This window comes from Triticum dicoccoides, chromosome 7A (assembly GCF_002162155.2).
Source record: "Triticum dicoccoides isolate Atlit2015 ecotype Zavitan chromosome 7A, WEW_v2.0, whole genome shotgun sequence".
Lineage (NCBI taxonomy): Eukaryota > Viridiplantae > Streptophyta > Magnoliopsida > Poales > Poaceae > Triticum > Triticum dicoccoides.
In genome coordinates this window covers 382,942,021-382,965,022 of record NC_041392.1, presented here as the reverse complement: position 1 = coordinate 382,965,022, position 23,002 = coordinate 382,942,021, and positions in this window count along the sequence as shown.

Genomic DNA, 23,002 nt, shown 5'->3' with positions numbered 1-23,002 from the left:
CTTCAAGGAGATGAAGCATGCCTTGCGACGTGCCGGCATGGACGACCCCATGTCAATGAAGTTCCACTTCATGATGGGATTGAACAACGACATCTCTAAGACTATCTTCCTCAAGAACGACAACTACATTGGTGCTCTCAAGGCGGAACAAGAACTCATGAAGGCCAAGGCTTCTCCACCCCAAGCACACTTCACGGCGACCAAGCTCTATGACCACGAGCATGAGGATAGTACCACCAAGATGTCCAAGCCTGATGAGCTCCAAGACGATCCTCCCAAGTTCGACTTCACCTCCATCCCTCTTTATGGCATTGATGATTCCGAGTCCTCCACGACTCTTTTTCAAGATGGTGCGGCAACGAGTACGACTACGGAGACCTTCAAGGACCAAGCTTTGGAGGCAAGCGACATGGTGACGAGCAAGGATGATGCTTCCATCTTAGGAGGCGAGAGTGATGTTGTGCCATCTTCGGCCTTCATCCATGATGAGAGTGATGATGTGCCATCTTCGGCCTTCATCCACGGCGACGACTATGAGATGGTTGAGCATGGGATTTTCCATTCGACCATGGTGACGTATGATGACTTGAGTGACTTTAGCCACCATATTGAGATTGAGAGTGACTTCACCACTAGCCCCATATCTCATGAGTTGCCCCAATTCCCATGTGAGGAGAGCCACCGCCACCACCACTTGAGTGATTTGAGTGACTCCACCATATGCGACATTGAGTGCACCTACCTTGAGGGAGTGAGTGAGCCACCACCACATAGAGAGAGTGAGGTAGTTGATGAGGCATATGAGGCCATTTCGATTTCTAACAACTTAACCTCTACCTCTATTGTGTCTTCTCATTTGGTGCTAGGTACCATCTATGATGATGCCCGATCTTCGATGACTTCGTCCTTCCTTTGGACAAGACGATGGCCATGGTGGACTATGATGTACCCCCCACATGGTTCCATCAAGATGAAGATGACCACGATATGGTCTTTCCCACCTCACCTACACCACTTGAGTGGAATGAGAAAGGTAACATAGGTGAAGGTGATGCTCTTGTCCCACTAGTGGACGTTCTTGATATTGATTGCTTGCATGATGTTGATCCACCTATTACCATGCTTCATGCTAGTATGATTTCCCCATGCGATGATTTACCTATTTATGATGAATATGATGATGAGCATGTTGAGTTGCCTAGTTGTGCTGCTATGCTCCATAGGATATCTTGTGATAATTCTCTTGGTCACATCATGTTTGCCAATCCGCTTGACTTGTCATATGCTATGCATGAGATCAATCATATGTCATATTTGCAATCTCTTCATAGTGACAATGCATATTCTATTAAAATAAACCCAATTTGCACACATGGCATAGATGACAAGCCTATGGTTATTGGCATTTGTTTCTCTTGTGATGATATTGACATGCTTCCTTTGCATCATTTATCTCATATGCCATGCCATGACCACCTAGCTTCGGATATGCATTGTTTTGGATATTGTCCATTTTCTCCATATTATGCTTCCGCTATTGCTCATGAGGAGGCCCCCATAGTTTCCTCATACCCATTAGGAGTTTTTGCTACCTCCTATACTTTGCATGATCCCACTACTTGTGTGCACCATATGCTCCCCATGAATAAACATGCTATTGATGTGCCATATACGTGTATGTTAAATTTGCATCCCCATCATGTCATACACAATAACTATTCTTTCATGATGGATGACATGTTCTTATACCATGCATCAAATTTCTTTGAGTGACTCTTATCTTGTGCTAACTCACACATGCACATACACATCATGATGGATGATGTGTACATTTACCATGCACACACATTCTTTCGTTTGTGTCTCTTTTGTGTAGGTACCCATGAATACTTGTCAACCTCACAATCCCATGAGTTGACAAAACAAGCTCTAGAGAGCAACGATGACCTGGGATCCCGTGGATTGTCCTTACAACCGCTCCCTTCGCGCAAAGACTTCGTGCATCTCTTCTACACGGCCCTCACATGGTTATGGGTTATTTACCACTTCTCACTTTATGCCCATATTGCCATGTTCACTTTGCATGATATGCTCATTCATATGCCTTTGCCATGCATTTGTGACCCATGCTTTGCATTACACATGATGATTGATTCTAGTACTTGTATGTGTATTTGCAAGCTGGGTGGAGATATCACCTGTTATTAACATGTTTGCTTTGTGCCCCATGCCTATGATGATACTATGATCTTGCTTTGTGTTCGTGCTTGCGATATGTCAAGTGCATTGCCTATGCCTATTATTTGCTCACATGACATGATTGCCATGATATCCTCTAGTGTGTTGCATCTTCGCTCCACTAGCTTGCACGACATGATTGATATGCTTGCTTATGTTGCATCACCGATGACTCATACTTGCTCGTTTCTTGTGGTTGATGGCATCCATTTCCATGCTTTGCACATGATTGACTTGATTGCCTCACACATATTGAACAATTGCTCTTTCCTTTGTGTCGAGTGCCATGATATCTTCACTACACCATATGCACATTATAATTGGATTGTCTTGCACTTGCCCCATGTGTTTCGACATCTCATTATATTTGGTCTCGTGAATGATTCCTATGCATACCATAGACTGTTTGTTGAGTGCTTTATGCATGCTTGCTGTGACCGTGAGGTAGATGCTTGTTCACTTGTCACACATATTTGCATCTCGACCTCCCATTTGCATGCTTGTTTCCATGATGTCCTTGATTGTGCTCACCTTATATGCTTAAATGCCATGCCACACTTCTTTGTCAAACCATATGCTATGCTTGATGACAACACTTGTTGGGGGAATCACCTCTTGAATGCTTGGTTTTGCTCTTACTCCAACCACATTTGTTCTTCCAAGTGCTTGTTATCTTTGCTCCTTTTGAAGGAATTACAAGACGGTACGACATCAGAGAGTGCCCATTTGGAACTACAAGATGATGAATGCTTGGTGATCGTCCACTACTACACGGCAACATCATCTCTTTCCCATGGTGATTTGGATTTAGATCCGAGGTCGGACTTTTCCTAAGGGGGAGGGGATGATGCGGAGCATCCTATGGACATCGCCATGTCAAGAGTCCATTTGGCAAGTGACACGTGCCACATCTACTTCATACATACAAAGGTGAACCATCTCCTTTACACGTGTCCACTTGTACCTTTCGAGGATGGTATACTACTTGAACCCTCTCTCGTGTGCATACATAGGTGTGGGCGGAGCTACACATTCATCGAGGGGGAGTCCAAGAAGAGGAGAACATCTACACCATCCAAGAGGGAAGCCTGGAAGTGGAGAAGGAAGCGCCAAGAGAAGGCTGCAGCTCCCAGGCAACCCCGTGTGCACGGGCATGTACCGTGCCCACGGGCCTCGCGGACCCCGTGCACACGGGCTCATGCATCAGGTCTCTGGATACCCCGTGCGCATGGGCTCCACTTACCCCGTGCACACGGGGCCCCCTGTGCGTGGCTATTGGGCTTGGCCCTTGTATCCCCATCTTGTCCCTACTTACCCCTTCATCCCTTGGACCTATATATACTCCCCTTCCTCCTCCATTTAGGGGGGAGTGAAGAATAGATCTAGACATTAGAGCTTAGCTCATGTATCTCCCCTTGTGGGTTTCCTCTTGAGGGAGAAGACTCCCTTGGAATGCAAGACCTCCTAAGGGAGAAGGATCCCTAGGATCATTAAGACCTCCAAAGGGAGAAGGATTCCCCAAGTGAATGAAGGAAATATGCCCTAGAGGCAATGATAAAGTTATTATTTATTTCCTTATATCATGATAAATGTTTATTATTCATGCTAGAATTGTATTAACCGGAAACATAATACATGTGTGAATACATAGACAAACAGAGTGTCACTAGTATGCCTCTACTTGACTAGCTCGTTGATCAAAGATGGTTATGTTTCCTAACCATAGACATGAGTTGTCATTTGATTAACGGGATCACATCATTAGGAGAATGATGTGATTGACTTGACCCATTTCGTTAGCATAGCACTTGATCGTTTAGTTTGTTGCTATTGCTTTCTTCATGACTTATACATGTTCCTATGACTATGAGATTATGCAACTCCCGTTTACCGGAGGAACACTTTGTGTGCTACCAAATGTCACAACGTAACTGGGTGATTATAAAGGTGCTCTACAGGTGTCTCCGAAGGTACTTGTTGGGTTGGCGTATTTCGAGATTAGGATTTGTCACTCCGATTGTCGGAGAGGTATCTCTAGGCCCTCTCGGTAATGCACATCACCTAAGCCTTGCAAGCATTGCAACTAATGAGTTAGTTGCAGGATGATGTATTACGGAACGAGTAAAGAGACTTGCCGGTAACGAGATTGAACTAGGTATTGAGATGCCGATGATCGAATCTCGGGCAAGTAACATACCGATGACAAAGGGAACAACGTATGTTGTTATGCGGTCTGACCGATAAAGATCTTCGTAGAATACGTAGGAGCCAATATGGGCATCCAGGTCCCACTATTGGTTATTGACCAGAGAGGTGTCTCGGTCATGTCTACATAGTTCTCGAACCCGTAGGGTCCGCACGCTTAATGTTCATTGACGATATAGTACTATATGAGTTATGTATGTTGATGACCGAATGTTGTTCGGAGTCCGAGATGAGATCACGGACATGACGAGGAACTCCGGAATGGTCCAGAGATAAAGTTTGATATATGGGATAGTAGTGTTTGATCTCCGGAAGGGTTCCGGAATTCACCGGAAGGGGTTCCGGATGTTTCCCGAAATGTTTGGGCACGAGAACACTTTATCTGGGCCAAAGGGGAAAGCCCACGAGGCTTTTGGAAAGTGCAAAAGGAAGTTTTGCGGAGATCAGAGGTTAGACGCCAGGAACCCTGGCATCTAGGGGGTAGACGCCGGGAACCCTGGCGTCTAGCCCTGGAGTCCGAGAAGGACTCGTGCCTTTCGGGTGAAACCGACTTTGAGGAGGCTTTTACTCCAAGTTTCGACCCCAGGGCTCAACATATAAATAGAGGGGTAGGGCTAGCACCAAAGACAGATCAAGAAACACCAAGCCGTGTGCTGGCAACCCCGCCCCCTCTAGTTTATCCTCCACCATAGTTTTCGTAGTGCTTAGGCGAAGCCCTGCGGAGATTGTTCTTCACCAACACCGTCACCACGCCGTCGTGCTGCCGGAACTCATCTACTACTTCGCCCCTCTTGCCGGATCGAGAAGGCGAGGACGTCACCGAGCCGAACGTGTGCAGAACTTGGAGGTGCCATACTTTCGGTACTTGGATCGGTCGGACGTGAAGACGTACGACTACATCAACCACGTTGATATAACGCTTCCGCGAACGGTCTACGAGGGTATGTAGACAACACTCTCCCCTCTCGTTGCTATGCATCACCATGATATTGCGTGTGTGTAGGAATTTTTTTGAAATTACTACGTTCCCCAACAGTGGCATCCGAGCCTAGGTTTTATGTGTTGATGTTATGCACGAGTACAACACAAGTGATTTGTGGGCTATATAAGTCATACTGCTTACCAACATGTCATACTTTGGTTCGACGGTATTGTTGGATGAAGCAGCCCAGACCGACATTACGCGTACGGTTACGCGAGACTGGTTCTACCGACGTGCTTTGCACACAGGTGGCTGGCGGGTGTCAGTTTCTCCAACCTTAGTTGAACTGAGTGTGGCTACGCCCGGTCCTTGCGAAGGTTAAAGCAGCACCAACTTGACAAACTATCGTTGTGGTTTTGATGCGTAGGTAAGAACGGTTCTTGCTAAGCCCGTAGCAGCCACGTAAAACTTGCAACAACAAAGTAGACGACGTCTAAATTGTTTTTGCAGGGCATGTTGTGATGTGATATGGTCAAAACATGATGCTAAATTTTATTGTATGAGATGATCATGTTTTGTAACCGAGTTACCGGCAACTGGTAGGAGCCATATAGTTGTCGCTTTATTGTATGCAATGCAATCGCGCTGTAATGCTTTACTTTATCACTAAGCGGTAGCGATAGTCGTGGAAGCATAAGATTGGCGAGACGACAACGATGCTATGATGGATATCAAGGTGTCACGCCGGTGACGATGGTGATCATGATGGTACTTCGAAGATGGATATCACAAGTACAAGATGATGATGGCCATATCATATCACTTATATTGATTGCATGTGATGTTTATCTTTTATGCATCTTATCTTGCTTTGATTGACGGTAGCATTATAAGATGATCCCTCACTAAAATTATCAAAGTATAAGTGTTCTCCCTGAGTATGCACCGTTCCAAAAGTTCTTCGTGCTGAGACACCACGTGATGATCGGGTGTGATAGGATCTACGTTCAAATACAACGGGTGCAAAATAGTTGCACACGCAGAATACTCAGGTTAAACTTGACGAGCCAAGCATATAACAGATATGGCCTCGGAACACGGAGACCGAAAGGTCGAGCGTGAATCATATAGTAGATATGATCAACATAGTGATGTTCACCATTGAAACTACTCCATCTCACGTGATGATCGGACATGGTTTAGTTGATTTGGATCACGTGATCACTTAGAGGATTAGAGGGATGTCTATCTAAGTGGGAGTTCTTAAGTAATATGATTAATTGAACTTTAATTTATCATGAACTTAGTCCTGGTAGTATTAGCATATCTATGTTGTAGATCAATAGCTCGTGTTTAGCTCCCCTGTTTTATTTTTGATATGTTCCTAGAGAAAACTAAGTTGAAAGATGTTAGTAGCAATGATGCGGATTGGATCCGTGATCTGAGGTTTATCCTCATTGCTGCACAGAAGAATTATGTCTTTGATGCACCGCTAGGTGACAAACCTATTGCAGGAGCAGATGCAGATGTTATGAACATTTGGCTAGCTCAATATGATGACTACTTGATAGTTTAGTGCACCATGCTTAAACGGCTTAGAATCGGGACTTCAAAGACGTTTTGAACGTCATGGACCATATGAGATGTTCCAGGAGTTGAAGTTAATATTTCAAGCAAATACCAGAGTTGAGAGATATGAAGTCTCCAACAAGTTCTATAGCTAAAAGATGGAGGAGAATAGCTCAAGCAGTGAGCATGTGCTCAGATTGTCTGGGTACTACAATCGCTTGAATCAAGTGGGAGTTAATCTTCCAGATAAAATAGTGATTGACAGAATTCTCTAGTCACCATCACCAAGTTAGTAGAACTTCGTGATGAACTATAGTATGCAAGGAATAATGGAAACGATTCCAAGCTCTTCATGATGCTGAAATCAACGAAGGTAGAAATCAAGAAAAGCATCAAGTGTTGATGGTAAACAAAACCACTAGTTTCAAGTAAAGGGACAAAGGAAAGAAAGGGGAACTTCAAGAAGAACGGCAAGCAAGTTGCCGCTCAAGTAAAGAAGCCCAAGTCTGGTCCTAAGCCTGAGACTAAGTGCTTCTACTGCAAAGGGACTGGTCACTGGAAGTGGAACTTCCCCAAGTATTTGGCGGATAAGAAGGATGGCAAAGTGAACAAAGGTATATTTGATATACAGATTATTGATGTGTATTTTACTAGTGTTCGTAGAAACCCCTCGGTATTTGATACTAGTTCAGTTGCTAAGAGTAGTAACTCGAAACGGGAGTTGCAGAATGAACAGAGACTAGTTAAGGGTGAAGTGATGATGTGTGTTGGAAGTGGTTCCAAGATTGATATGATCATCGTCGCACACTCCCTATACTTTCGGGATTAGTGTTGAACCTAAATAAGTGTTATTTGGTGTTTGCGTTGAGCATAAATATGATTGGATCATGTTTATTGCAATACGGTTATTCATGTAAGTTAGAGAATAATTGTTGTTCTGTTTACATGAATAAAACCTTCTATGGTCATACACCCAATGAAAATGGTTTGTTGGATCTCGATCGTGGTGATACACATATTCATTGAAGCCAAAAGATGCAAAGTTAATAATGATAGTGCAACTTATTTGTGGCACTGCCGTTTAGGTCATATTGGTGTAAAGCGCATGAATAAAATCCATGCTGATGGGTTTTTGGAATCACTTGATTATGAATCAGTTGATGCTTGCGAACCATGCCTCATGGGCAAGATGACTAAGACTCCGTTCTCCGGAACAATGGAGCGAGCAACAGATTTGTTGGAAATCATACATACTGATGTATGTGGTCTGATGAATATTGAGGCTCGTGGCAGGTATCATTATTTTCTGATCTTCACAGATGATTTGAGCAGATATGAGTATATCTACTTGATGAAACACAAGTCTGAAATATTTGAAAAGTTCAAAGAATTTCAGAGTGATGTGGAGAATCATCGTAACAAAAATAAAAGTTTCTACGATATGATCGCAGAAGTAAAATTTTTGAGTTACGAGTTTGGCCTTCAGTTAAAACAATGTGAAACAGTTTCACTACTCACGCCACCTGGAACACCACAGTGTAATGGTGTGTCTGAACGTCATAACCGTACTTTATTAGATATAGTGCGATCTATGATGTCTCTTACCGATCTACCACTATCGTTTTTGGGGTTATGTATTAGAGATAGCTACATTCACGTTAAAAAGGGCACCATCTAAATCCGTTGAGACGACACCGTATGAACTATGGTTTGGCGAGAAACCTAAGTTGTCGTTTCTTAAAGTTTGGGACTGCAATGCTTATGTGAAAAAGTTTCAACATGATAAGCTCAAACCCAAATCGGAGAAGTAAATCTTCATAGGATACCCAAAAGAAAATGTTGGGTACACCTTCTATCACAGATCTGAAGGCAAGTTATTCATTGCTGAGAATGGATCCTTTCTAGAGAAGGAGTTTCTCTCGAAAGAAGTGAGTGGGAGGAAAGTAGAACTTGATGAGGTAACTGTGCCTGCTCCCTTATTGGAAAGTAGTTCATCACAGAAATCTGTTCCTGTGACTACTACACCGATTAGTGAGGAAGCTAATGATGATGATCATGTAACTTCAGATCAAGTTACTACCGAACCTCATAGGTAAACCAGAGTGAGATCCGCACCAGAGTGGTACGGTAATCCTGTTCTGGAGGTCATGTTACTTGACCATGATGAGCCTACGAACTATGAGGAAGCGATGATGAGCCCAGATTCCGCGAAATGGCTTGAGGCCATGAAATCTGAGATGAGATCCATGTATGAGAACAAAGTATGGACTTTGATTGACTTGCCCAATGATCGTTGAGCCATTGAGATTAAATGGATCTTCAAGAGGAAGATGAACGCTGATAGTAGTGTTACTATCTACAAAGCTAGAATTGTCGCAAAAAGTTTTTCGACAAGTTTAAGGTGTTGACTACGATGAGAGTTTCTCACTCGTATTTATGCTTAAGTCTGTCCGAATCATGTTAGCAATTGCCCATTTTATGAAATCTGGCAAATGGATAAACAAAACTGCATTCCTTAATGGATTTATTAAAGAAGAGTTGTATATGATGCAACCGGAAGGTTTTGTCAATCCTAAAGGTACTAACAAAATATGCAAGCTCCAGCGATCCATCTATGGACTGGTGCAAGCATCTCGGAGTTGGAATATATGCTTTGATAAGTTGATCGAAGCATATAGTTTTATACAGACTTGCGGTGAAGTATGTATTTACAAGAAAGTGAGTGGGAGCACTACAGCATTTCTGATAAGTATATGTGTATAACATATTGTTGATCAGAAATAATGTAGAATTATTCTGCAAAGCATAAAGGAGTGTTTGAAAGGAGTTTTTCAAAGAAAGACCTCGGTGAAGCTGCTTACATATTGAGCATCAAAATCTATAGAGATAGATCAAGACACTTGATAAGTTTTCAATGAGTACATACCTTGACAAGTTTTTGAAGTAGTTCAAAATGGAACAGTCAAAGAAAGAGTTCTTGCCTGTGTTACAAGGTGTGAAATTGAGTAAGACTCAAAGCCCGACCATGACAGAAGATAGAGAGACAATGAAAGTCATTCCCTATGCCTCAGCCATAGGTTCTATAAAGTATGCCATGCTGTGTACCAGACCTATTGTATACCCTGCCCTGAGTTTGGCAAGGGAGTACAATAGTGATCTAGGAGTAGATCACTGGACATTGGTCAAAATTATCCTTAGTGGAATAAGGATATGTTTCTCGATTATGGAGGTGACAAAAGGTTCGTCGTAAAGGGTTATGTCGAAGCAAGTTTTGACACTAATCCAGATGACTCTAAGTCTCAATCTGGATACATATTGAAAGTGGGAGCAATTAGCTAGAGTAGCTCCGTGCAGAGCATTGTTGACATAGAAATTTGCAAAATACATACGGATCTGATTATGGCAGACCCGTTGACTAAACTTCTCTCACAAGCAAAACGTGATCACACCTTAGTACTCTTTGGGTGTTAATCACATAGTGATGTGAACTAGATTATTGACTCTAGTAAACCCTTTGGGTGTTGGTCACATGTCGATGTGAACTATGGGTGTTAATCACATGGTGATGTGAACTATTGGTATTAAATCACATGGTGATGTGAACTAGATTATTGACTCTAGTGTAAGTGGGAGACTGAAGGAAATATGCCCTAGAGGCAATGATAAAGTTATTATTTATTTCCTTATACCATGATAAATGTTTATTATTCATGCTAGAATTGTATTAACCGGAAACATAATACATGTGTGAATACATAGACAAACAGAGTGTCACTAGTATGCCTCTACTTGACTAGCTCGTTGATCAAAGATGGTTATGTTTCCTAACCATAGACATGAGTTGTCATTTGATTAACGGGATCACATCATTAGGAGAATGATGTGATTGACTTGACCCATTCCGTTAGCATAGCACTTGATCGTTTAGTTTGTTGCTATTGCTTTCTTCATGACTTATACATGTTCCTATGACTATGAGATTATGCAACTCCCATTTACCGGAGGAACACTTTGTGTGCTACCAAACGTCACAACGTAACTGGGTGATTATAAAGGTGCTCTACAGGTGTCTCCGAAGGTACTTGTTGGGTTGGCGTATTTCGAGATTAGGATTTGTCACTCTAATTGTCGGAGAGGTATCTCTGGGCCCTCTTGGTAATGCACATCACCTAAGCCTTGCAAGCATTGCAACTAATGAGTTAGTTGCGGGATGATGTATTATGGAACGAGTAAAGAGACTTGCCGGTAACGAGATTGAACTAGGTATTGAGATGCCGACGATCGAATCTCGGGCAAGTAACATACCGATGACAAAGGGAACAACGTATGTTGTTATGCGGTCTGACCGATAAAGATCTTCGTAGAATATGTAGGAGCCAATATGGGCACCCAGGTCCCGCTATTGGTTATTGACCAGAGAGGTGTCTCGGTCATGTCTACATAGTTCTCGAACCCGTAGGGTCCGCACGCTTAACATTTGTTGACGATATAGTACTATATGAGTTATGTATGTTGATGACCGAATGTTGTTTGGAGTCCGAGATGAGATCACAGACATGATGAGGAACTCCGGAATGGTTCGGTGATAAAGTTTGATATATGGGATAGTAGTGTTTGATCTCCGGAAGGGTTCCGGAATTCATCGGAAGGGGTTCCGGATGTTTCTCGAAATGTTTGGGCACGAGAACACTTTATCTGGGCCAAAGGGGAAAGCCCACGAGGCTTTTGGAAAGTGCAAAAGGAAGTTTTGCGGAGACCAGAGGCTAGACGCCAGGAACCCTGGCGTCTGGGGGGTAGACGCCGGGAACCCTGGCGTCTAGCCCTGGAGTCCGAGAAGGACTCTTGCCTTTCGGGTGAAACCGACTTTGAGGAGCCTTTTACTCCAAGTTTCGACCCCAGGGCTCAACATATAAATAGAGGGGTAGGGCTAGCACCAAAGACAAATCAAGAAACACCAAGCCGTGTGCCGGCAACCCTGTCCCCTCTAGTTTATCCTCCGTCATAGTTTTCGTAGTCCTTAGGCGAAGCCCTGCGGAGATTGTTCTTCACCAACACCGTCACCACACCGTCCTGCTGCCGGAACTCATCTACTACTTCGCCCCTCTTGCTGGATCGAGAAGGCGAGGACGTCACCGAGCCGAACATGTGCAGAACTCGGAGGTGCCGTACTTTCGGTACTTGGATCGGTCGGACGTGAAGACGTATGACTACATCAACCGCGTTGATATAACGCTTCCGTGAACGGTCTACGAGGGTATGTAGACAACACTCTCCCCTTTCGTTGCTATGCATCACCATGATCTTGCGTGTGCGTAGGAATTTTTTTGAAATTACTACGTTCCCCAACAGTGAATCATCAAGCCCTCATCTTCTTCATAGGATTTGGGATGAACTCTACCATGTATCTTGTTTCCCTTTGATTGTTCATGTACCTTGTGGATCTTGTGTGTTTGTTGGTCTAGTGGATGTGTGATTGGACTTGTTCTTGAGTGTTCCTCTTGTTTTCCCTCCTTGTGTTCATCTTGCTCTTGGGGATTCCCCCTCCATTCGTGAAAGATCTCTCCATAGGGTTCCACCCTACAACACTTAAGCATCGCTACGGGTGAGAAGGTCTCATCATAGACAACTCCTTGAACTTGTCAAAAACCTTTTGCAACAAGTCAATCTTTGTAGACAGTAACATTACCGTCAGCGTTAGTCTTCTTCTTGAAGATCCATTTATTCTCTATTGCTTGCCGATCATCGGGCAAGTCAACCAAAGTCCATACTTTTCTCTCATACATGGATCCCATCTCAGATTTCATGGCCTCAAGCCATTTTGCGGAATCTGGGCTCATCATCGCTTCCTCATAGTTCGTAGGTTCTTCATGGTCAAGTAACATGACCTCGAGAACAGGATTACCGTACCACTCTGGTGCGGATCTTGCTCTGGTTGACCTACGAGGTTCGGTAGTAACTTGATCAGAAGTTTCATGATCATCATCATTAGCTTCCTCACTAATTGGTGTAGGAATCACTGGAACTAATTTCTGTGATGAACTACTTTCCAATAAGGGAGAAGGTGCAATTACCTCATCAAGTTCTACTTTCCTCCCACTCACTTCTTTCGAGAGAAACTCCTTCTCTAGAAAGGATCCATTCTTAGCAACAAATATCTTGCCTTCGAATCTGTGATAGAAGGTGTACCCAACAGTCTCCTTTGGGTATCCTATGAAGATGCATTTCTCCGATTTGGGTTCGAACTTATCATGTTGAAGCTTTTTCATATAAGCATTGCAGCCCCAAACTTTAACAAACGACAACTTGGGTTTCTTGCCAAACCACAGTTCATATGGTGTCATCTCAACGGATTTCGATGGTGCCCTATTTAACGTGAATGCATTTGTGCATAACCCCAAAACCATAGCGGTAAATCAATAAGAGACATCATAGATCGCACCATATCTAATAAAGTGCGGTTACGGCGTTCGGACACACCATTACGATGTGGTGTTCCACGTGGCGTGAGTTGCGAAACTATTCTGCATTTTTTCAAATAAAGATCAAACTCATAACTCAAATATTCACCTCCACGATCAGATCATAAAAACTTAATTTTCTTGTTACAATGATTTTCCACTTCACTCTGAAATTCTTTGAACTTTTCAAATGTTTCAGACTTATGTTTCATCAAGTAGATATACCCATATCTGCTCAAATCATCTGTGAAGGAAATTAAATAATGATACCCGCCGCGAGCATCAACACTCATCGGACCGCATACATCAGTATGTATTATTTCCAATAAGTCTGTTGCTCGCTCTATTGTTCCAGAGAACGGAGTCTTAGTCATCTTGCCCATGAGGCATGGTTTGCAAGCATCAAGTGATTCATAATCAAGTGATTCCAAAAGCCCATCAGCATGGAGTTTCTTCATGCGCTTTACACCAATATGACCTAAATGGCAGTGCCACAAATAAGTTGCACTATCATTATTAAACTTATATCTTTTGGCTTCAATACTATGAATATGTGTATCACTACTATCGAGATTCAATAAAAATAGACCACTCATTAAGGGTGCATGACCATAAAAGATATTACTCATATAAATAGAACAACCATTATTCTCTGATTTAAATGAATAACCGTCTCACATCAAACAAGATCCAGATATAATGTTCATGCTTAACGTTGGCACCAAATAACAATTATTCAGGTCTAAAAGTAATCCGGAAGGTAGATGTAGAGGTAGCGTGCCGACCGCGATCACATCGACTTTGGAACCATTTCCCACGCGCATCGTCACCTTGTCCTTAGCCAATCTTCGCTTAATCCATAGCCCTCGTTTCGAGTTGCAAATATGAGCAACAAAACCAGTATCAAATGCCCAGGCGCTATTGTAGCGACCAGACCTCAAACAGTCTGATCTCTGTGCTCCGGTGTCATCCCTGGATCAGTAATGCTGACACCACACAGTACTCGGAAAATTTATAGCAGAGTAGCAATCACACACTTATTACATCGAGTGTCTCAAAAGAGAACTTATTACAATAAATATGGCTTAAGGCCATCTAATAACGATAACAACGGAAGGCTTGGAAGATAAGTGAGTCCATCAACTCCAACGGCATCACTGAGTATAGAACCATGACCTAAAAACTCCTTAATCATCGTCTGAAAAGTCTGCAACATTAACGTTGCAGCCCGAAAATGGGTCAGCACATGGAATATGCTAGCAAGGTAACACATAGAGAATAATGGAATGAATCTGCTATACTATATGCATATTTGGCTGGTGGAAAGCTCTATGGTTACTGTTTTGCGAAAAGCCAATTTTTCCCTACTTCAAAGGAATAAAATTTAATTACTATCATGGTGGTTGTTAAACATTGAGAATGGTTGACAGCATTCTCAATCCCAATTAAGCATCATCATTAAACATAACCCAACAAAATTTATTTAGAGTAACATGTTGAGATTCACATGATAATCCAAGTACTAGATACTCTAGATGTCCATAACTGGGGACACGGCTAACCATGATTAGTTTATTACACTCTGCAGAGGTTTGCGCACTTTTCCCCCACAAGACTCGATCGCCTCCATTTGGTTTCTCGCACTACATGGTGTTTGAGATGACGGATGACCGAGACATAGTCTTTCAGAAGTGCTAGCACCTTACAATCGGGTAGACCGTAGCACCTACATCCCCTACATCTGCTAGTCTACCACTGTAAGAGTTCGCACAACTTAGTCAACTATGCTAGAGCCCATAATAGCTTGTGGCTGCACGCGGAAGTTCCTAGTATGAATAGTCTCATGATCCCTTTGAGCCTGGGTGGCGGTCCAAAAGAAAACAGGCAAGTCCTGGAATACCCAGGTGCCTCAATCCACCCAGATGTGTGTTTAAGTTGCCACCTTAGATAAACCATTAATTAACAATCTCACATCTGTCATGGATATCACTCACCCAATCCACGTCTACTAGCATAGCATGGCATAATAAGCAAACGTAGAAGTAACTCCCAAAGGTTTGATAATAACAGGTAATAGGTGCTACCTCATCTACTTCCAATCCCACAATTTAATTAGATCCTAATCATGCAATGTGTGAGGATTGATCTAATGCAATAAAACTGGGTAGTAGAAAAGGTATGATCAAAGTGTTACTTGCCTTGCTGATGATCCGCAAAACCTAACGATTCGAAGTAACAAGCGGCACACTCCGGGTACTCTATCGCAAACAAACAAACAAGCATACAGTAAGTACTCATCTAATGCACGGGTAAAACTCAAATAAGAGATCTAACCAGAAGGTTCAACTTAAGAACTCCGGTTGGCAAAAAGAATCAAATCGAACGAAGCAACGAAAATCAAACGGCGAAAGAAAACAACTTCATTCTAGTAATATGGATCTAGGGCAAATATTATAGTAGCAAAAACTTGTTTAAGTTGGTTAAACGGATAGAGGGTTTCGAGACGAATCTCTAGGCGCTTGAATCGCCTGATTCCGATAAACAAGCGAAAAGTTATACTAAAACGAAAATTGGATCAGGGATCGCGATCAGAAAAATCGTGGATTTAATCCGAGAAAAAGAAAAACGACGAACACCGATTTTTTTCTCTCTTTTTTTTGGCACGGAAAACGAGGCATGACGAACCTCGGTGGCGGCGGCGGCTAGGGCGGAGCGCGCGGGCTAGGGTTTGGGGGCGTGGGTGGCTGGGCTCGGCTGGCTCCCCCCCGGCTTATAAAGGCCTCCCGGGTCCGTGTCCAGGTCGGACACGGCCCGTTAAGTCGGTTCGCAATTTTTTTAATTTATTCCGCTCGGAAGAAAAAGAAAAAGAAATACTAAACGGACTCCAAAAATTCCGAAATAAATTTTCATGGGCTTCTAAAATCAAGGCGCACAAGGTGAACATTTATTTGGGACCTAAATGCAATTTTGAAAAACGCACTTTTTCCTAAATTCAAATAAAACACCGAAAAACTCCGAAATAAAATCTTATTTGATTTTATTATTAAATCCTCAATATTTCTTTATTTTGGGAAAGTCATTTTATTCCCTCTCTCATATTTTTGTAATAGAAATAATTGATGATAAAATAAATAAAATCAAATGATCCTATTCTCAAAATTTGAGAATACGAAAATAATGAAATCCCCAACTCTCTCCGTGGGTCATTGAGTTGCGTAGAATTTCTAGGATCAACCAAAATGCAAAATAAAATATGATATTCATGATGCTCTAATGTATAACATTCCAAATTGAAAATTTGGGATGTTACAAACCTACCCCCCTTAAGATGGATCTCGCCCTCGAGATTCGGGTTGGCTAGAAAATAGGTGAGGGTGGTCTTTGAGAAAATCTTCCTCTCACTCCCAGGTGGCTTCGTCCTCCGTGTGGTGGCTCCACTGAACTTTGCAAAACTTGATAACCTTGCTGCGAGTGACTCCACTAGCAAACTCGAGGATCTTAATTGGTTTCTCCTCGTAGGTCAAATCATTATCCAACTGAATAGTTTCTAAGGGCACTGTGTCTCACAACGGTATGTCAGCCATCTTCGCGTGACATTTCTTTAACTGAGAAATGTGGAACACATCATGTACTCCTGACAATCCTTCGAGCAATTCCAACTTGTAGGCCACTTCTCCCGTACGCTCCAAAACTCGATATGGTCCTACAAATCATGGCGCTAACTTCCCTTTAACTCCAAAACGCTTTGTTCCCCGAAGTGGTGATACTCGAAGATAAGCTCTATCTCCAACTTCGTAAACTGTCTCCTTGCGTTTAGAATCAGCATAACTCTTCTGTCTGGACTGGGCTACCTTGAGCCTATTGCGAATCAACTTCACCTTCTGTTCAGACTCTTTAATCAAGTCAGGACCAAACAACTGGCGGTCTCCAACTTCGTCCCACGATAACGGTGTCCTGCACCTCCTTCCGTACAAAGCTTCGAAAGGGGCCATCTTCAAACTGGTTTGGTAAATGTTGTTGTAAGAGAAATCTGCATATGGCAAATTATCATCCCAACTAGATCCATAATCTAGTGCACAAGCTCTCAGCATATCCTCCAAAATCTGATTGACTCTCTCGGTCTGTCCATCTGTCTGTGGATGAAAAGATGTACTGAATTCTAGCCTGGTACCCAAAGTTTTGTGCAACTGCTTCTAGAACTTTGAGGTAAACCGGGTTCCTCTATCTGATACGATACTCCTCGGAACTCCATGCAAACATACGATCCTGGTCATGTATATCTTTGCCAACTTAGCACTGGTATAAGTGGTCTTTACTGGGATGAAATGAGCTACCTTCGTCAATCGATCAACTACAACCCAAATCGAGTCATAGCCTGAACGAGTCCTGCGTAATCCTGTGCTAAAATCCATGCCTAGCTTATCGCACTTCCATTCGGGTATCGACAATGGTTGTAACAACCCTGCTGGCTTCTGGTGCTCTGCCTTTACTCTCTGGCATACATCACAAACTGCTACATACTCCGCAATATCCTTCTTCATTCCGGTCCACCAGAAAATATCCTTCAAATCCAAATACATCTAGGTATTTCCTAGGTGAATTGAATACGGTGAGTCGTGTTCCTCTTGCAAAATCAACTTCCTGATCTCCGGGTCATCGGGCACGTAAACGCGGTCTTCAAACCATAGGGTGTCGTGCTCATCCTCACGAAATCCTTTAGCTTTTCCTTTTCTCAGTTTCTCCTTTATAGCGGCAATCTCTTTGTCAGCTTTCTGAGCTTCCCTGATTTTATCCATCAAGGTTGACTGAATCTCCAATGCTGCTACATAGCCTCTCGGAACTATTTCCAAACATAGTTCACGAAGATTTTCGGCTAACTCCCTTGGTATTTCTCCCGTCATTAACATATTGACATGGCTCTTGCGGCTTAATGCGTCTGCTACTACATTAGCCTTTCTGGGGTGATAATGCAATTTCATATCATAATCCTTGATAATGTCCAACCGTCTCCTTTGTCTGAGATTTAACTCCTTCTGGGTGAAAATGTACTTCAAACTCTTATGATCCGTGTACACCTCACAATGATTCCCAATGAGGAAATGTCTCCATGTCTTCAATGCATGCACTACGGCTGCTAACTCCAAATCATGCGTGGCATAATTCAACTCATGAGGCTTCAGTTGTCTTGAGGCATATGAAACAACTCTCCCTTCCTGCATAAGCACTGCTCCAAGTCCTCGACGTGAAGCGTCGCAATACACCTCATAATCCTTGGTCTGGTCTGGCAAGATCAACATTGGTGAGGTAACCAAGCGTTTCTTCAACTCCTGGAAACTAGCCTCACACTCCTCTGTCCATATGAACTTGGTATCCTTCTTCAACAACTCGGTCATAGGCTTCGCAATCTTTGAGAAATTCTCAATAAATCTTCGGTAGTATCCTGCGAGTCCAAGAAAACTCCGGATCTCTCCAACTGTTGTTGGGGCTTCCCACTTGGTCACGGTTTCAACTTTAGCGAGATCTACTGCTATACCTTCTCCAGATATAACATGTCCGAGGAATCCTACTTCCTTCAACCAACACTCACATTTGCTGAACTTGGCATATAATTGATGTTCTCTGAGCTTTCCAAGTACCAAACGCAAATGCTCCTTATGCTCCTCTTCATTCTTCAAATAAACCAGGATATCATCAATGAACACTACGACAAACTTATCCAAAAACTCCATAAACACTTTGTTCATCATGTTCATAAAATAGGCAGGTGCGTTAGTCAGACCAAATGACATAACGGTATACTCATACAACCCATACCTGGTAGTAAAAGCTGTCTTCGGAATATCCCGTTCTCGAATCTTCAACTGGTGGTATCCTGATCGCAGATCGATCTTGGAAAATACCTTAGCTCCTTGCAATCGATCAAACAGATCATTGATCATTGGTAGTGGGTACTTGTTCTTGATGGTTACTTCATTCAATCCTCGATAATCAACAACCATCCTTAACGATCCATCCTTCTTCTCCACTAGAAGTACTGGCGATCCCTAAGGTGAAGAACTTGGGCGAATATATCCTTTATCCAGTAACTCCTTAATCTGCTTCTTAATTTCCACCAAATCCTTTGCTAGCATCCTATATGGTCTCTTTGATATTGGCCCTGTGCCTGGCAATAGCTCAATCAAAAACTCAATATCTCTATCCGGTGGCATGCTGGCAACTCCTCTGGAAATACATCAGGAAAATCCCTTACCACTGGTACTACCTCCTGCACAACTCCTGTTAGGCAATTTACTTGAGTCCTCTTTGGCACATGCTGGGATACATACTTGATCCTTCTCCCTTCTGGGGTGGTAAGCAAAATTGACTTACTAGCACACTCAATATTCCCTTCATACTTTGATAACCAATCCATGCCTAATATCACACCCAATCCTTGAGATTCCAATACTATTAGGTCTGAGGGAAAAACATAGTTACGAATCCTTAATGGTAACCGATCACACCATAGACTAGCCACATACTCTGCTCTGGGCGAGGTTACTAACATGGGTGACCTAAGGGCTTGGGTTGATAGGTTATACTTATCCACAAATCCCCTTGAGATGTATGAATGCGATGCACCAGTATCAAAAAGAACGAGTGCAGTAAATGACTTAACCAAAAACTTACCTATTACTGCATCGGGCTGAGCTTCAACCTCCTCCACACTAACGTGGTTCACCTGTCCCCTGTTAAAAGGGTTCGGCTTCTTCCCAGAACTTCCATTGCTATTTTCATTTTGTAATTCAGGACATTCATTGGCATAATGTCCGGTCTTCGAACACTTAAAGCAAGTGACTTGGCTCAAGTCCTTCTTGGCTGGGGTTGAGGGGTTGGTGCGGTTCTGGGCGTTGCTTCCTCCATTGCCATTACCATTCTTGGTGCCATTGTGATTGTGCGAGCTACCTCCTCCATGGGTATGCTGAAAATGTCCTCCCGGTCTAGGGGTAAAACGTGGCTTCTGCTGAGCTCCTGAATTGTACTTCCCTTGTCCATACTTCCTCTTGCGATTCTCAATTTGCTGTTGCTTCCCTTCAATCATAAGAGCACGATCTACCAACTCCTGGTAGTTGTTGAAGGTTGCTACCATTAACTGCATGCTCAACTCATCATTCAGTCCTTCCAGAAACTTCTCCTGTTTAGCTGCATCCGTAGCGACGCCATCTGGTGCATAACGTGCTAACTTACTAAAATCCTCCACATACTGGCCAACTGTCCGTCCTCCTTGGTGCAAGTTGCGAAACTCACGCTTCTTCATGGCCATAGCTCCTGCTGAAACATGTGTAGTATGAAAAGCCTGCTAAAACTGGTCCCATGTGACAGTGTCGACAGGGAAAGTGGCTGTGAAATTCTCCCACCATGATGCTGCGGGTCCTTCTAGCTGATGTGTGGCAAACTTCACCTTCTCCGCATCTGTGCATCCTGTTGTGGTTAACTCCCTAGCTGTCTTGCGGAGCCAATCATCTGCTACTATCGGCTCGGTGCTACTGGAAAACACCAGCGGATTCGGCCTAAGAAAACGGGCTAAGTGGTCAACAGGTGGTGGTGGTGGTGGGTTGTGGTTGTTGTTCCCCTGATTCTGATTCTGGACTAGCAACTGCATCAATGTGTTCTGCTGCTGGATCAACTGGGTGAGCTCCGGTGGAAAGGCAAATACGGGGTCACGTCTCGGAGGCATCTGAGGGTTTAGAAAAGATGAGATGTAAGAATAGAGGGGGTCTAAAGAGAAAACACTACCCATATGCACATGAGGCAAAAGCAAACAATTCACTTCATTCAATCAAACAAGGGCATACAATCGATCTATCTATCGAAAAAGTGCTCGGACTACTATATTTACATGGTGGACTACTACTACTGATGAGGTGTCTACTAGAAATATTCTTCGGTTGCAGACTCCATGATATCTGCTCCAGCTTCATCAACATAGTCATCATCACTACTATCTGGATCCGAGTCGGTGCCGTCGATGATGATGTCGTCTTCCGGGCTAATCTCCTTGGGTTCTTCGTTTTCATCCACTGGTGTAGGGCCTCCCATAAATATTCCAATCTTCTTGATTAGGTCGTCATTCTTCTCCACCAATACTTCAATTTCTTCTTCATAATCTTCACGTGTAGCCTTGAGTTCTTCCTCCAGTTCCTTGATTCTTGTCCTTGCCTTCTTCAGATCTATCATGTCGGCGCACATCTGGTTCTCCTGTCGTCGAATGTGCTGGTTTAACTCCTGGATAAAAGCTGCGATTGATCTATCCTTCCTGGTGCTGATCATCTCCCAGTGTTCATCTCGGCACCCACAAATCTGGTAGATAGTATCCTTGAGATCCTTGCGGTAGACTTCTCCAATGCGTCCCATGGCGATGTGAGCTGCCATGCTCTTTCCTAGACTCCAAGTTGGTACATCAAAAGAAAACTCTATGGGCTCAGTGACTGGCATGAACGTCCTTCCTGGAACTTGAACTTGAATCATCCAGCGCTCTTCTTCAGGTAAAGTGGCGTTGTAGGTTCCGGTGAAGCTTGGTACTCCTATATTCAGGTATCTAGTGACTTCCTTCAAGTGACGTCCAAAGGGTGTATCTTCATCCGGTTGCGTGAACTTGTTCCTTGCATCCGCCATCCTAAAGAGTAGAAAATATGAGAAGTCAGAAGAGAAGAGAGTGAAAAGTGATCTAGGTCTTTTAGCTTAGTGGTCGTGTCCTACAGTCAGCGTGTGCTCTGATACCATCTCTGTAGCGACCAGACCTCAAACAGTCTGATCTCTGTGCTCCGGTGTCATCCCTGGATCAGTAATGCTGACACCACATAGTACTCGGAGGATTTATAGCAGAGTAGCAATCACACACTTATTACATCGAGTGTCTCATAAGAGAACTTATTACAATAAATATGGCTTAAGGCCATCTAATAACGATAACAGCGAAAGGCTTGGAAGATAAGTGAGTCCATCAACTCCAACGGCATCACTGAGTATAGAACCACGACCTAAAAACTCCTTAATCATCGTCTGCAAAGTCTGCAACATTAACGTTGCAGCCCGAAAATGGGTCAGCACATGGAATATGCTGGCAAGGTAACACATAGAGAGTAATGGAATGAAACAGCTATACTATATGCATATTTGGCTGGTGGAAAGCTCTATGGTTACAGTTTTGCGTAAAGCCAATTTTTCCCTACTTCAAAGGAATAGATTTATTTAACTATCATGGTAGTTGTTAAACATTGAGAATGGTTGACAACATTCTCAATCCCAATTAAGCATCGTCATTAAACAAAACCCAACAAAATTAATTTAGAGTAACATGTTGAGATTCACATGATAATCCAAGTACTAGATACTCAAGATGTCCATAACCGGGGACATGGCTAATCATGATTAGTTTATTACACTCTGCAGAGGTTTGCGCACTTTTCCCCACAAGACTCGATCGCCTCCGTTTGGTTTCTCGCACTACAAGGTGTTTGAGAAGACGGATGACCAAGACATAGTCTTTCAGAAGCGCCAACACCTTACGATCGGGTAGACCGTACCACCTACATCTGCTAGTCTACCACTATAAGAGTTCGCATGACTT